Source organism: Prinia subflava, chromosome 5 (assembly GCF_021018805.1).
Source record: "Prinia subflava isolate CZ2003 ecotype Zambia chromosome 5, Cam_Psub_1.2, whole genome shotgun sequence".
NCBI lineage: Eukaryota > Metazoa > Chordata > Aves > Passeriformes > Cisticolidae > Prinia > Prinia subflava.
Genome location: NC_086251.1, coordinates 56873705 through 56890649, shown reverse-complemented (window position 1 = coordinate 56890649; position 16945 = coordinate 56873705). Strand labels below are relative to the sequence as shown.

The window sequence follows — 16945 nt, the reverse complement described above, 5'->3', positions numbered from 1 at the left end:
CCCTAAACTTGAGGAAAGCCTGAATCTGGAAGAGAGGGGAAGATGGGTCACACCTGGGGTCTGTGCCTGGTGTGAGGGGAGCTCAGCTTGGGGAGGAGGGCTGTCCAGAAACTGGAGAGGTCTCCAGTGATCTTCCAAATTTGACTTGGGCGTGCTGCATATCTGTGACGAAGTATTTTATTTTTGTGTATCACCTGTAACCCCGAACGTTCCCAGACCAGCAAACGGTTCCTACAACACACGGGTTTTGTTACTTCCAGCACAAGTCCTCACTCTGAAGCACATGGACACAGAGCGCCTGTGGCCCTGCCCGGCTGCTCACGAGGGGCGGGATGAACAGCGCCGTCCCGGTAAGCGCCGGGAGGGAAAACACCGGGAGGGAAAACACGGGAATCCCGCACGCCGAAGCGCAGGCTGGTGAGGACGGTCCCCTCCTCTGGCCGGGCACCCCACGACCCGCGGCCGAGCCGGGGTCGCTCCCGGCGGGGGAGGCGGGGCCGGCCGGGCCGGGCCGGGCTGTGGGGGCCGCGGCCGCGCCGCCCTCCGGCCCCGGGCGGGGAGCGCGCTCGCTTGCTGGCAGCGGCCGGGGCGGGGAGCGGCCGGCCCGTCCTTCCTCCTCCTCCTTCTCCTCCCTCCCGCCCTCGCCACCGCCACCCGCGCCCGCCGCCGATGCCGGGACTGCGCCCGCGGTGAGTCTGCCCCGCCGGGACCCGCCCGCGGGAAGTTGCGGCCGCGGCCCGGCCGTGCCTTTGTGCGGGAGCGGCGGCGCTGCCCGCCCGGTCCGGCCCCGGCTCCAGCCCCTGCCATGGCCCCGGCCCGCCGGTGCCGCCGCCCCGCTCCGCTGCCCGCGCCCTCCGCCGCGCCGGTACCTGCCGCTCTTTGTTCCCCGCCGCCGCCTTTGTTCCCTCGGTGCCGGCTGCACCTTCGGCACCGCCCGCGCCCCCCGCGGGACAGCGCTGCGCGGGGGGCGCGGATGGAGGGACCGCGCTCCCGGAGCGCGTCCCCCCCTCTCCAGCGCTGCGAAAGCCGGGGAACAGGGGAAAGCACCGCGGCGGGGCAGCGGCGGGAGTTGGGCGGGCTGAGCGCGGGGAGCGCGGCGGGCTCGGCCGGTGGCGGGAGCGGGCTTGGAGCGGGCTTGGAGCGAGCTCCGAGCGAGCTCCCGCCCCCGCGGTCCTGCCCTGCCCTCTGAGCGGGGGCCGCGCTGCCGGAGGAGCTCCGGCCGGAGCCGGCTTGTCCCGGGGCCGGCTTGTCCCGGGGCCGGCTTGTCCCGGGGCCGGCTTGTCCCGGGGCCGGCTTGTCCCGGGGCCGGCTTGTCCCGGGGCCGGCTTGTCCCGGGGCCGGCTTGTCCCGGGGCCGGCTTGTCCCGGGGCGGGGGAGCGCGCAGGGGGTGCGGGCAGGTGACCGGCGCTTCCCCGGGGAGCCGTGGGTACCGCTGGGAACGTCGGGATCTCTTGGGTTGTGTGTTTGGGAACTGATGGTGCAAACTTACTCAAGCAAAGTTCTCGGGATAAGGGAGCGCCTGCTTTTCTGGGAGGGCCGCAGGAGGCACGGGCATCCTCCCCGCGCTGTGTTTTGTTGCCGCTGCTGCTGCCCTGGGTGAAGCGCTGCCCGCTGCGGACTCGCGCGCTCTGTGCTTCCCGCTGCACATGGGCTCCTTTCTCTTTCCCGCCTCGCTGCCAGCCTGCCTTCTGCCTTCCCTCCCTTCCTCCCATCTTTCCAGGGCTCCTGGCAGCCGCCTGCTTCCTCTCGGAGCAGTTGTTACGGATCTGTGTTATTCCAGCCCATGGGATGCCGCCCGTGGGGCTGGCTCCCTGTCTGTAACTTGGTGCTGACTTAGTGTCAGGTGCTCTGTGTGTATTTGTGGATTTAAGGGAAGGCTCTTTGTCCTCCTTTCACTTCCAAAACTAACCCTGCACTCAGACCTATCCCTGTCGCTCCAAAACTGAATCGTTTTTCTCTATTTCTCCTGAGAGTTCCTGGAGGCGTCAGGAAGTAGAGCAGGTGCACCCTCCTCAAGTTACTCAGAATCTACAGAGAGAAAACTTCGAGCAAGTTTTAGAGTTTCTCGCAGCCTTTGTCATGTCTGTGACTGTGTGCTCCTCATGCCTGTCCTTTCCTCTTTCCCTGTGTCCCGCCAGTCCTCTCCCTTCTTTCTGTCGTTCCTGGGCGTTCCTCCCTCCCAGCTCCCGGGGTGATCTGCCCTTGCAGGACAGACAGACAGACAGACAAAGGCGTGAGTGCCACGTGCGGGTCCTGGCTGCTTATTGTGACTGCCGGCCGAGCGAGCAGAGCCGCAGCTTGGCGGGCACGGCTGTTTACATCCCTGAAATGCAATTCCTGCAGGAGGAACACGAGTGGCTGCTGGCGCCTGGTTAGCTGTGTCCTGGTCTTCAGGCACTGCTGGGGTGGCTTTACAGCTCTGAGAGGGGGCACGGTGGCAGCTGTTAACTCTGCTCGCAATAACAGTATCCGCACACACAGCCACCTCACGCTGAAATCAGGGCAGCCTAAATAATTGATTTCTGAGGCAGAAGGCAGCATGTCATAGCAAGAGAGGATGGGGGGTGTGGAGTGATCAGAGGTGGCAGGGGAGAGGAAGCCCTGGCACCTGCAGGTGGTGGCAGTGGGGATGAGTTGGAGAGGGATGGGAGGTGATGCTGGAATTTGGAGGTGAAACGCCAGCAGTGACCACAATAATGTGTCACCATGTAGTGATGTGTGCAGTGGCAATGTTTGGGCCCCCCTCATGTGAAATGCTGTACAAACTCCTATTCAGACGTGTATAACTTAATGTTCGTTCTTGCCTTCTTCCAAATGAATGATAGTGAATAATTACCTTTTAACCTTAATTTTCTATAGAAACATGTATTAAAATTCATTTAGTTAAACAATTCCTTACAAATACTATAAGGAAATTCTATTCTAAGTGCTGCTGATATCATACAGTGCTAAGATTTGAGTGTGGTGATTTAAGAGGGGCAAAGAAACTGTACTTTGATGTTCCTTGGGCGTTCCTTCCAACTCAGGATGTTATATGATTCTGGAGATTCTAAGAAATATGCTAATCTTTCTCCTGTTAAAACTGACTAAAAGTTCAGTAAAGTAACTGAGAGTTTTGTTGGTGTCAGTAGCACTTGACCAGTCCTGTAATGTGCCAGCTATTTTTTATTTATTTGTCAGGCAAAGATTTTAAACACAGACACAATGAAGTAATTCAGGAGCGGCGTGCATTGCTGGCTAATGATCTAATAGCTTGAAAATGCTTTATCTCCCTAGCTGCTAATTTTAAGTTTTATGGTGAAAGAGAAAGTAAGAAAACCCCCCCCCAACCAGTAACTGTTTGTTCCTTTGCAGTTTTTATCTATGTGTTTCATGTTACTCCTTGTGATATGTTTTTGAGAAAGATTGCTTGCATGCTTTGGGAGAAAATTACATTGTTTCAGGGGAAAAACAGGCCACAGTTTAGCCCATTTATTGAGTTCGTTACGCACGTTGCAAAACCCCTTTGCTAGTAATTATTCCATAAACAGTGAGTTCAGCTCTGCTCAGTTTCCTCAACATCTGACTATAGAAAGGAAGTGAAGAAAAAGTCCCAAAGCGGGTATGAAGAAGCCCAGCTTGGGAGATCAGGTATAAAGAGCCTCATTCATTTTGGTTTATCTGTAGTACAGGGATATGCCCTTACTCCATGAATCATCTCCTGACATCTGTTTGCAGCGCTGTTTTCTTAGCAACTGCAGCTCTGTTTTAGATCTGGGCTCTCAATGGCCGGGTTTGTGCCGAAAGATGCAAAGGGACAATCCAAGCTCTTCCTAGTGAAGCTGTGCCTTTCAGCCCATTTAGCCAATTTATTTTCTTCCCTGAGGCACAATAAATACCGGTTTTAAAAGTCTACCAGCTGAGATGCATTTTCTGTGTCGGTGCAGAGATGCTTATCTGTTGCTTACCACAACGGAGGTGTTTCCCCAGCACGATTGGCAGTGTGGGAAAGGATGGCCATGGGCTGTGTCCTCTTGAAGGGATGAGCTGTGTGTGCACCACGCTTGCTCTGCCTTTCCTGCAGGTTTTTCCTGAGCTGTCGTGCTATTTCTAGATGTGAGAGAGGACGTGGTCTTGAAGGAATGCTCCCAGTGATGGCAAGGACCCACTCCTAGCAACGTGCCTGTTTGAACAAGTAGTTGGATTAGGCAGTGGGATTATACGCAATGTGGAGTGTGGAGCTCTGCATGAGTAACGCTTTGGGATGGATCCATAAGCTGTGATTAAAGGGAAGGTGACATTTCATGCACCTCTCACCTAATCTTTCCTTGCTTGAATTTCATCTCTGGACGGTTTGGGTGGGGAACTCCTGTAACTGAGGCAGAGGTGGCCATGTAGACACTGGCAGAGCAGGTTGATCTGATTTTGCTATTTTTGCTCTCTAGAAGAGGGATCAAGACCTGACTTGGGTCAGAGGGAGTTTTTTATTTCAGCTGATGTGGATGAATTGGCCAGGAATGTAAATGTGTGGGAGTACAAGTGTTGTCCATGTTAAGGGACAGACAATGTTCTCCCCCCTCTCTTTGTGCCAGTGTGCAGTTCCTGCAGAGGAGCAGTTTATACCTGCAGTAGAATATATAGCTACTGGACTATGAATCATAAAATACAGTGTATATTATCCAATAGGACATTAATTTGACTGCCTTACCCTTCCTGGATTGACTTGCATCCTGCAGAACATGAAGAGTGCCAGTAGCAAGTAATCACTGTGAAGGATGAATGTATTTTGATTTGGGATAATGCTGAGAAGGGAGAGCCCCTCATGTTTGGAGCATTTTCTTTGCAAAAGGATTGCAGACTGGAGATGGGAAGAATAAATACTGTTGCTGAATACTGCCCAGCTTCCTGCCATCTTCATGGTTCACACACAGCTCCCGGTGTTGGTGAGGGTACAAAGAAGACAACCTCTGTAGATCACCTAAATGACAGTACTCACAGCAGGAGATGGAACAGTCTGCTTCTGTGGAGATACAGAGGGACCAGGACAGGGACAGGAGAGGGAGTGGGGCTAAAACTTCTCTTTAGCCCAGCTTGTGTGCACAGCAGAGAGCTGTGTGAGGGAAAAAAGCTGGTGTAGAACCGGCTGTTATCTCCCCACAGAGGGGAAACGGGCTGGAGCTTTGACTCCAGGCATAACTTTGGTCTCGTAGGGAGGCATGTTTGCTTTCTAACCTTCCTGCAGCCTGCTGATAACTCCCTGCACAATGCGGCTGCACAGATTGGCTCGAGAGGTTTTTAAGGAACTGCTGACCCTGGTACAAGCAATAATGTTTGTGACCAGGGATGAGGAAGAAGAGAAAAGAATGGCATTAGTTATCTGAGCATTAAGACTTGGGCTGCAAGTTCTATCAAAGGAAATGACAATTGAGATGGAAAACAAAGCACTTGGAATTGCTTTCGTGGAAGTGTAGGGAGGAGGCAGAAATGTGGGGTTTGTGGGAAAAAGTTCTGCTTTCTGAATCTTCTGGCCTGTTGGTTGCCAGGAGAAGGACCAGGAAAATGGTGGAGCAAAAGGTTTAAGCAGAGAGGGGAGGGAATACACTGGACACCCCTTAGTCTGTGATACACAGCCTGTGTATATCCATCCATGAAGTGGTTGTAGAGACACTTGAGAAATGGGTTCTGTTCAATTTCCATTGGAGACCTTTGTGTTGTGTGGGTTTGTGTCGTTAAAAACCACCTAAATGATGCAGGGAAAGGAATGAAATCTGACTCACAAGAAGCATGTCTATCTTGGAGGCACTTGAATCGTGAGCAGTGTGCAGCTCTGCTTGAAGGAATATTTGATGAAATATTCAAGTTCAATAACTGAAGTAAATTCTTCTAGCAAAGCCAAGTCCAAGGGTGAAGGTGTTGTGTATCATCTAGTTACAAGGTGTTTCTGGAGAAGGGAAGCACAGAGTGATTGGAGGGTGTTCTCATTTCAGTGTAATCCAAGGGAGTGCTGCTTCATTTCCTTCATTTCCCCCATCTTAAAAGGCCATATAACATAACTATCTGCATGAGAGACAGTTCTCCAGACTCCTTTCATAGTCACTGGAGAGGAGCACACGCTTTTGAGCCATGATTCATCCACACTGAGTTGGATATCTAAAAATACATTGGACAAACTGCCCTAAAAGTGCCTGTTCCTCTCCATTGTTTCTGCTGAGCTCAAACAATGAGCACATACAGAGGTATTGCTCCTGTGGATGTTTAGTGTCAGGAGAGCTGAATCTCGGCCAAAGTGTCTCATGTCCCAGCAGAGCGTCTAGGAGGGCTGTGAGTGTCCTCATTTCCACCAGACTCAGTGTTGGTTTTGCAGTGTAAGGTATTTGGCTGTACCTGAGACTGGCAATGTCCAGTTTAAATCCACCCTTCATCCCTGGTCAGTCCCTGGACTCACACAAGCTTCGGGCTGGACCTGACAATCTGCTATAAATAAGAGGCCGAAGGGGATTTGCTGAGTGGCGTTTTCAAGGTCGCACATCAGGTTAGTGGCAGAGGTGGAAGCAATGAGGACACTGTGGGCTCCCAGGGATGTGCTCCTTCCCCTGCCCGAGCTCCTCGCAGCTGCCTTGCAATCTGCTGCACTCCCGGGGGCGAGGCTGGCACTGGCTCTCAGTGGTGTACAGCACCCGGTAGGTACTCACTTCATTTGGCTGGAAACCTTTTGCAAAATCAGTTTTTTTGAGCAAAAGGAGGCTTATCCTCCTTTCTCTGTCCTTTCCCTTGCAAAAATCCGTAGTTCAGGCACAGTGCTGATGTGTTGTGCACCCACGAGGCTGCTGAGGGTGACTGTGTGTGTGCTCTCAGCCACAAGCACCTAAACCTTGGGGTAAATGTCCAACAGTTCAGTGGTGCCCTGGCCCAGCAAATGTGGCTATTCCCTGGTGGTTGGGTGATGTGTGGAAACTCTTTAAATAGACACATCCACACTGTGCAATAGATATATCTAAATGCAAACCTCAGGGAGCCACGCCCTGGTCAACGCTGAGGTGTTGCTGCCATCATTGTGTTTTTTAGCAGTCTGGAAAAGAAATCACCAGCTCTTGTAGCAAAAGCCAGTCTGTGCTGGTAAATCAGGTAGGCTAAGGAGAAAATTCCTCCTGTGTGGAGAACTAGTTCACAGAAGAAAGACTTCTTTTGCTAAATGAGCTAAATGTCAAGGGAGAGACTGTGCTGAAGAAATTTGCTTGTGTAGCAGAGATATAAAGCACAGGCAGGTACTGAGTGTTAAATGGATCCTGTGCACGTCTGATTCTAGACAAATACCAGACTATTCTATCTTTCTTGATACATGAGAAAGAATATGATAGCCATGAAATAGAAAGAACGTGTTGTCTGAGCCAGAATTTGATTCCTGAAGTTCTTCTTAGGGGGTCTGTGGGTGAACTCCAGGAGGTGAAACAGATTGCAATTTGAGCCCAGAGGGAGCAACTGGGGAGAGGAGGGAAAGAGCAAATTATTAAATAAGAGCTGGGAGAAAAGCCAGTCTCCAAAAATAAACTTTGAAGATCAATTCCAGGTATTTCCTGGCATTGTCATCCTGCTTCTTCAGCTGCTCAGACTGTAACAAGAGGTTTTACAGTTTGCAGACTGACAGGTTTAGGGTTGTTTGGTGGGCTTTTTTGTGTTTTTAAAAGAAAAAGAGTGTACGATAAACTGTTTGCAGTGTTGTTTCTTATGCAAAACTGGGTGGAATGCTGGTGACGAAATACCCCTGGGATGGAGAAAGCAGAGCTTGTTATTGTAAGAGGGAATCAAGAGCAGGACCGGCTTCATTTTGGAGAAGTGAAAAGTCTGGATTTTCTTCCTAATTACATGTCCAGGTCATCTCAGGAGTTCCTAAGGGGATGGAAGTGGGTATCTGTGCAATTCAGTGTGTGCAAACAGTGTTCCTGCAGAGCAATTGTGCCTTCCTGGTACTGTTGTTAGCCCTGGAATCTTGGCTTTACAGATAATGTTGGTGAGTGAAGGCATCACCTTTGCAAAGCTCAGAGGTGACTCTGAGCATGTTTCTTCTTGCAAAAATTCTGCAAGAAGCCAGACCAGGAGTTCACAGTACTGAAAGCCAAGTGTGTAGATTGTGAGGAAATTGAAGCATATCCTGTTCCAAGGGCTTGTGTTGGTGATCACACGCCATCTCCCTGCTGGGGTTTTGTTCTGAATGGTGACTCTGAGAGGTGTGTCCCTAAAAACTGTACAGAGACACGCCTCAGTGGGCTGGAGTTGGCTCTGGCTGGGGTTGGCTCATCTCTGACCTCACCTGCTTGGCCCTGGCCGTGCTGCCTGGCCCGGGACAGGATGGTGCAGCAGCTCTGCTTACGCAACACAGCCTCTGGTGCTTGACTGGACTTGTCTGTAAGTAACTTTTGTGTCTGCAATGCTGGTGCCTTTCAGTGAGGGGGATGCACGGGGCTCAGAGGCATCTGTCCTGGTTTGTCTGCGGCGTAAGAAATCCTGATTCTCAAAGAAAGCAGCCTGGACACCCTGAGATTCTATCTTGCATGGGAAGACTGTTGTCACCCTGAGCGTGCAGAAGTGGAATGCATGGTAGAAGTAAGGCATTCTTTAATCTGGGCTGTTTCTAATTTGGAGTACTTGGCTTTGCAATTGCACCTGTATTTTATTTTTTTATTTTGTATAGAAAGAACAATTTATTCTAGCAGTTTACTGTGGAACACAGTAAACTTTCTCTTTCTCTTGGGTTGTCTATGAACCTTTGGCTTTTTGGTCTTCTCTGGCATCAGCACTGGCAGGAGTAACAGTGTTTGGCCATGTTTTCCCTGCACACAAAAAGTTACTCTACAAGCTTTGAAACAATGCTCTAAATCAGAGATTTAGGTTTGTGGGTTTTTGCTCTTTCCCCTAAAGCAGCTAATTCTTTAATAGCAAAGACAAAGATATTTTATTTGTCTTAAGTGGTAAAGGAAAGTGCTTTTCTTAGTGGAGAAGGTTCTGCACTGTCAGTGTGGGAGATGCCACTGTCGAGAGGCCCCTTTCATGTGTGCAGAACCAACACAGGCAAGTGAACGTGCAGACTGTGCTTGTAGAAAGGCTGCTCTGCCCACAGACCTTGAAGTACGTGGGACAGAAGGCATAAAACAAACAAACAAGGCCCTGAACTAGCACTTTGAAGGGAATTTTCAGCTGGAAGAATTATAGGGACATGAAAAACTCATTCTTTGGAGAGGGAGCCCCTCCAAATGAGAGGAGAGGTGTGCTGGGGAAGCATAGTAGCTTGCACTGCTGTAGCCTTGATTGGACATGCTTGAGGGGAGAAGCTGATGAATTCACAGCTGCCAGGCTAGGACCTATCATTTAAATTGTAATTTGCCCTTCAAATTTGGCAAGCTTCGTTTGCCGTTTGCTTGACAAATCTCTTTTGTGCTTTCCTTCTGCCCGCGTAAAACAGTGAACACTGCCGGAGAGAGCTACTTGCAGTAGATTCCTTTTCTCTGCTATATTTAGTGGTCACAACTAGTTCGTGATCCTTGCAGGAATATTGCCAAAGCAAACGAGTTTAGCTTGAGACGTGCCCTTTCTCTTTTGGCTCCCAAATCCATGGTGCAGTTCACTTTCCTCCCCTTTCTCGGCACCGTCAATGGCTCTGTCTGCGAGGTCTGTTGTGCAAACATTGCTCGGCTGCTTCCAGGGATTCTGCTCAGTCAGAACTAGTCCCTGCTTTAGTGGAAACTCCTGTGTTCAGCTTGCCACTATCCCTAGTGGCTTTCTCTTTTCCTAACTTCCTGAAAGAGCAGATTACTGCTCCTCGGGAAGATCTTTCTGAACAGTGTTATGATTTAATTTAGAAACTCCAGGCCTTTTATTGCTTAGGAGAGCTTTGCTCAAGAGAATAATGTGTTTGTTAACCATCTGACTGTTTCCTTTATTTGGGGAAAAAGGGAATTGGGAAGGCAGTGGGAAGGCAACATTTGTATTCCTTCAAAGGCAGAATATTACTGGGAGCCTGTTCCTCATGAATATCATGCCATTAAATGCCAAGCAGGTGTAATTGTTATAAATTGCTATTTTAAATACCTTTACCATGTAAAGTACTTCCAGTGCGCCTGTGAGCCTGGATTAAAACAATGACTTTCAGCAATCCAAGGGAGGGAAAGAAACACTTGAAAATAAGAACAACAACTTGTTGCAATGCTTCTTGCTCGGTTAGCGTAGGCAGTCTTGCCCAGTTTGTTCTGACCAGGCATGAGAGTAAAGCTCCCTCTGACTGCAGGGCATTCCCATTCCATCCCTTTCCTGCTGTACAGCCTGACTCGGGGCCAGCAAGGCCGAGGAGGGGCCGTGAGGAGCGGAGCCCACAGCCAGAGGTCAGAGGTGTGTGTGTGTGTCTCCAGCCCTGCCCGGCCCCGCTGCGCCCTTTCCCCTTCCACAGTGCCCGGCTACAACCCCAGCCTGAGCCCGGCCAGCCAGGGCGAGCGGCCAGGCAGGGCTGTGTGCCGTGGGAAAAGGGAGAAGAAGGGCGTGTGGGAGGGAAATGACAGCAGTTGTCCTCTTGCTGTCTGCTGTCCTAGGAGCAGGCGCGTAGGAGGAGCTCGTGTTTGTGCGCTGGGTGCAGTTCCCAGGTACAGCGTGGATCTGGAGCCAGCCCGTGTTCCTCGTGTTGTTTTTGTGATAACCCTTCCCCGCAGCCCTGTTACCTGGCCTTGGGGCTGCTCTGCCTGGCGGGGGAGTGTGAGACCAACCCCTGCTCTTGAAAAGCTTTACCATCCTGGCCTCACAGCAACACACCATTCCAATGGGAAAAGCTTTACCATCCTGGCCTCACAGCTACACACCGTTCCAATGGGAAAAGCTTTACCATCCTGGCCTCACAGCAACACACCATTCCAATGGGAAAAGCTTTACCATCCTGGCCTCACAGCAACACACCATTCCAATGGGTAAAGCTTTACCATCCTGGCCTCACAGCTACACACTGTTTCAATGAGAAAAGCTTTACCATCCTGGCCTCACAGCAACACACTGTTCCAATGGGTAAAGCTTTACCATCCTGGCCTCACAGCAACACACCATTCCAATGGGTAAAGCTTTACCATCCTGGCCTCACAGCTACACACCATTCCAATGGGAAAAGCTTTACTGTCCTGGCCTCACAGCTACACACTGTTCCAATGGGTAAAGCTTTACCATCCTGGCCTCACAGCAACACACCGTTCCAATGGGAAAAGCTTTACCATCCTGGCCTCACAGCAACACACTGTTCCAGTGGCTTGGTGTGGTGACAGCTTGGCTTTTTGGACATAATTGGAGGCTTCTGGGCATTGCACAGGTAGTTTTGGGCTGGGGTGTGCTCATGGGGTTTGTGTTGGAGATTGAATTGTCACCCAAGCCACGGCAGAAGCGTAGAATCATCATGATGTTTTTTGCTTCCTAAATAGCAGTGGACCCTGGGGTGGTTGAGGTCTATGGCATCAGCCTCCTGAGCCTCCAGGCATTCAACATTCCTCTTTTCTACCTTAACAACTGTGATTTTAAGTCCTGAGCAGTTCTTGTGTTTATTAACAATATGGAAAATCTTGGAAACCAGTTGAAAACTGAGTTGTTTCTGCAATTTTAGTCAGTGTGCTTTAGCACTGCCTTACCCCTTGGGAACAGATATATGTGAGATAGGCTCTTATGCTGAGGGCAAGTAATTGCATCGTGTACCTCTATGGGTCAACCTTTGTGACTGTGTGAACAAGGCTTAGCTCTGTTAATAAAAGCATTTCTCTGTGTGTGTGTTAACATCAGCATGGAGTTAGCGTGATTTTCAAACTGTGTAATTGTACCAGGATGACTGATATATTACCACCTCCCCAAAAAGAGAAAAGGTCAAGAAAGACACTTGGCTAACAGTGTTTTAAAATTGATTAACTGAATGAGAAGATCCATTGTGCTTCTGTAACAGGAAGTGTTGCTGATGTGTAAATCAAAGACAAACCAGCAACATTTGCTGGCCTTAAAAATGGTGTGGCTTTTGTATACTCATATGCTTCTCCTGGCTGATTTTCAAAAACTATAAATAGATTACTGGGAAGTCCCTGGATAACAAAAATGTGCTGCTGCTGCTTGTCATAAATAAACTCATAAGAGCTGCCTTGGTCTTGCAGCTCTTCTTCTTTGGAGGAGTCCTTACTTGTCCACTTGGTTCCAGAGCATCAGGTCACAAGAGACAAGTTAATTTCTGTGGCAGTGGGGCGCAGCTTCATATCCAGCTCTGAATCCCCTGAAGATCTTATGTTCTCCAGGCTTGGTGTCTTGCAGATCTGTCTAATGATGTCTTGGCTTGGTTCTACCTGAGCAGAGTTGTTCACTCTTTTCCAAGCTTTTCTCTTTTCTATTCCTTCATCTCCAGCTACTGATACCCAAGGCCAGGCTTATTTCCGCTTCATCCCAGGCAGTGCAGAGTCTCTCTGATGCCACATGCACTAATACCACTTATTAAAAGACTGGCTGATACCCATCTGACTGCTGTTGGGTGTTATGTAGGATCAGGAGGCTATAGCTTCTTTTCTGTATCACCTTCAAAGGGATGGAAACCTAATGAAAGCACTTTTCTTCCTCCAGGGAAGCATAGAGAATATGTCATTATTGCATACTGGATGATGACAAATAATTTTTTTTTCTTCCAGACATAGAGAAGTTGTCAGTTCCTCAAGAGGGGAAATCAAGATAGATCTGTCAATTATGCTGTCCTGATTTTTGCCTCCTGAGGATCTGGCTTTGAAGGGGGGAGGGATCAGCATGTTTTCTGTGTGATCACATTCTAGCTGGGAGTGTGATACAGCCTGAGATGGCCCAGAAGAGCCATGTTGCCAAGCGCTTTCAGGGTGGAAGGGATGAACTTCAGTTTGGAGTAGGATCTCAAAAAAAAAAAAAAAAAAAAAAAAAAAAAAACCAACAAAAAACCAAAAAAACAAACAACCAGTATTTAAACGTAAAGATGATAGAAAATGCATCCTTTAAACAGAGCTCTTCTCCCCACCCCTGAGTGAAAACATGGTGAAACCATTGTAAGCGAAGTTTTGAGGAGAAAGTAGGACCATCAGACTGGAGTGCTGTGTGAACTTCTCAGACTTAACAGAGGTGTGAGTATGTCAGAAGTGATGGGAAAAGAAAATATTCTAAAAGAGTGAAAACCAAAACAAATTGATGTGAGGTTTCCTGTGATAATTCTTTAGGTCATGGGGTCATGATTTGGATGCCAACAATTTGCCTTTAGGGAGGCTCTGTCAAACTTACAGGAAGATAGCTTACCAAAAAAAAGGTGGCTCAGAAGCACTTTGCAAGGCTCAAGACTTGCACCTCCGAATGTTGCTGCTTCTTTCTGAATCTAAAATAAACAAAGATCTTTGTTAATAGCCAAAAAAGAAAGGGTCTTCAGTTGGCCAGCATTGTGGAGCTCTACTTGCTTTGGATTGGTTCACCAAAGATAAAAATCTGCTGTTTCTGTTCATGATGTTGGCTTGGCTCAGTGCATGAGTAATAATAATCTGTTGCTAGGAACAGAATTCAGTTTACATGGAGAGGCCTCTATGGAGGGCAGGTCTTTGAGTCCCTGTGTGGATCATAAATAATCAGTGGCACTTCAAAGGAGGAAAAGTGAAAACAAGGGGTTGGAGATGCCATGAAAAGATGTCTGCAATTCCTATTGCAACACCAGTGGAAAGCATGTAGCCAACATAATTGGGAAAGTATGGAGCATGAATCTCCAAAGGCAAAACCAGTGAAGCAGGGATTTACTAACAGTGGGTTCTAATATTCAGCTACCTCTAGCTGGGCTTGTTTACAAGGTATCTGCTACTTTCAGCTTTAAGGAGTGCAAAACTGAGCTAATTTCATGGCATATAATTTTTCAGGATTGGCTCCTGGGGAGGGCCCTAAGGGTACATCTGTGCAGGGACATGCACAAGTTAGCTGTGAACTCTGGGACTGAAAACGCTCTTACCTGGGACAGTGTGGAAATCACACCACAAGCTTACCTTGCTTCCTGAATACTGTGCACAGCTGCTTTGTAAGGGTAGCTTTAAATTAATTGATGGAATACCCATTTACTGTTTTAGCTGTAGTTACAGGCATTGTTTTTTGAAGATAACAGTGGTTTAACCCTAAGGAGCATGCAGGGTAACTGCTGGGTTTTCCATGCGATGGAATTTTACCATCTGTGGTACTTGGAACAGCTGAAAGCCAAGGTTTGCAAACCACCCTGATCTGAACTAATGTTAAGGCTGTGAAATCCTTTCTAATGAATCCTCTAAATCCATCTGAAACTTTTTTCACCCTTTCTTCTGAGACAAGAATGTCCTTATAAAGACCCTGCTTAAGAAGAGCATCTCTTAGGTCTCATTAGGACTTAAGCCTCACTGGAGACAAGGTATTTAAATCAGTGTTGTCTATTCTTATGATAATGGAATGTAAAGCCGGGGTATGATTATTTTCAGGTTAGTTCCTTGAGATTTGCAGTCTGCTACTTACTCTTAGGTTTCTCTCTTATCAGTGTGCCTATGTGTGTATGTTAATGCTCAGGATTTTCTGCAATCTGCTGGCTAATGTCAGCTGAATTTGGTAGAGGAAGGGAAATTACAGTAGAATTGATGTGATACAACTGTGCTAATACAATTTCCACCAATGTTTTTAGGTGTCTGTTGTGGAAATAGCTGGAGAGGTACAGCAAGAAGGGTTTGAGTCTTAGGAGTGCCCTCATCACAGGAAAAGCTTTTGTTGATGGTTTAACCATTTGAGCTGCAGATCGAGCCCAGGTGGCCAAGAATTTGCCCCATTGGAGAGCACCATGGAAAGCTTTCTTCTGCAGGAGGACATTGCTAAAGGCACCTTTCTTGTATAATTTATCCTGTGTTGAAGAAAAGATGAGCTTGCAGAACAGTTCTGGTGCAATTCACATAAATTAATCCACAGGAAATGAATCCACTGGAAGTAATATCCCAATGTGCCTGGAGCTGCCTCTTTGACTCTGTGATACTTCACAGGCTATCCCAAGGTGTAAGCAGTTAATGCTTTCCTACATTAATGCTAGATTCTCCAGAGAGAGGGAAAGACAAGGTCATTCCCTTCACCTTTGTTTTTATCCTCACTGACAAAGTGTGGTTTGAAAGCATGTGATTTATTTTTTGACACTGTGGGTAAATATTTCCTAGTTGTCCAGTATTTCTTGGAGGGGAAGGGATTGGTTTAGCTCTGCAGTTCACTGAGTTGTTATGAAACAAAATAACTGACTTAAATATGAAGTAGAAAAGCTGATCCTTCCTACTGCCAATGAAAACTTTTACTGGTTGGTGGTTTTAGACTCTTCAGAGCTTGATTGTTTTAGACTCTTCAGTAATGGTATAGTTACAATTGATAATGCTGTATTTGAATGAAATTTGGGGCAGGGACGAGGACAAAGCGGGCATATTGTTCCTGTATAATCCCTTCTCAGACAATCTGTACCTTGTACCTTGTACCTTTTAAAGAAGACTAATCCTTGCAGGTGTGTCCTCCAAGACTGAGTTTGTGTCTCCCCTTCAAAGCAGCTGTGGAGTCTTCTGTTGGGGCAGGGCAGAATGCATCTGCTGTGTTGGATGGTGAATTGAGGGTTTGAGGGACATAAAAGATTTAGCATAAATTTACCTGGTATTAGCTGTGTATCTTCATAACCTGCGCTGTGGAATCGTTGAGTGGGTGTCTGTATTTAAAGAAAAAAGTTTAAAATTTCCCATCCTTTTGGGAAGGAGGCCAGAAGTTGACTTGAAAAGAATATAAGAGCATATGCTTTTCTTTACTTATACATGTTCTATGATCATGTGCTGTAATTTAAGTAAATTAATTAATAAATTAAGTAACAATTAAAGCTTATTCCTGCTTTAGACCTTAATATACTTTCTGCTTTGAAATCCTGGAAGTTTTATTAGCTTTAACTATTTTACTGGTTAGAGAGCTGAACTGAGTTTGGGGTCCCATCACATGAAGTGCAGTGCAAGCACATAAAAGGAGACACTGTGCTGTGTTGTTGCTGTAGATGGCAAGGGTTGGGGACAGAGGAGGAACAGCCACAGAAAGGTTAAAAATATATTTTGTGTTGTTTATGAAATGTCCATCACAGCTGTTTGTGGCTCTTGCATACTTTCCTGTTATTATAATGGAATTTTAATACCAAATTCTACTCCTTGTCTCTGGACTGTGGTCCCAGTGATTCTAGCATCATACAAGTTAGTTGAACATAAATTGGCTCTGCCCATGTCATCATCTCAAATGTGGATGCTTTGAAGTTGAACAGATATGTAAGTTTCCACTGTTTGGGAGTTTGCTTACGTACTTCCCACTTGGGCCATTTGTCATCATCTTCAAGGTTGTGATCAAAAAACCAAATTGAAGACTTAGTCATACCCAAAAAAATATTAAGACCACCTGAAATTTTGTGTTTTCAAACTTTAGGTTTGTATTATTTCGTCTTGAGAGAAAAAAGAATCTTTCCCAGGAAAGATTGCCTGCCTTGGGCATAGGCAGCGTAGCTGTGAGCACTGGATTCTTGGTTGACCATTGCCCATCCTCATTTCCTGTAAGAGCCCAGTATTTATTATAGAATTCCAAGCTGGAAGGGACCTCAAGGACCATCTTGTCCAATATTTTGTGCTAAAAGCATGGTCCAGACAAGATGGCCCAGCATCCTGCCCTGTCAAATCATAACAGTGCCAATGTTGTGGAATCCACCACTTCCCTGGGAGAGTAATCCAATGAGTGATTGTTCTATGAAAAGTTTTCCTCATGTGTTTAGTCAAAATCTCCCTAGCAGTAACTTGTATCCACTATCCCTTGTGTTTTCCATGTGACTCCTTGTAAAAAGTGAGTTTCCATGCTCTCTGTGGGCACCCTTCAAATACTGGAACATGGTAATAAGGTCTCCCCTCAGCCGTCTTTTCTCAAG

General features: G+C 47.7%; 1 protein-coding gene across 1 annotated transcript in view; it reads left to right on the top strand.

Annotated features, from left to right (window-relative positions):
- The first annotated feature begins 562 nt into the window (after positions 1-562).
- The window catches only part of SYNE2 (spectrin repeat containing nuclear envelope protein 2), a 174583-nt gene continuing 158200 nt past the window's right edge, over positions 563-16945 (top strand). Inside the window, exon 1 of the mRNA XM_063399537.1 lies at positions 563-689. The gene's annotated coding sequence lies outside the window, so the exon portion shown is untranslated. The remainder of the gene's footprint in view (positions 690-16945) is intronic.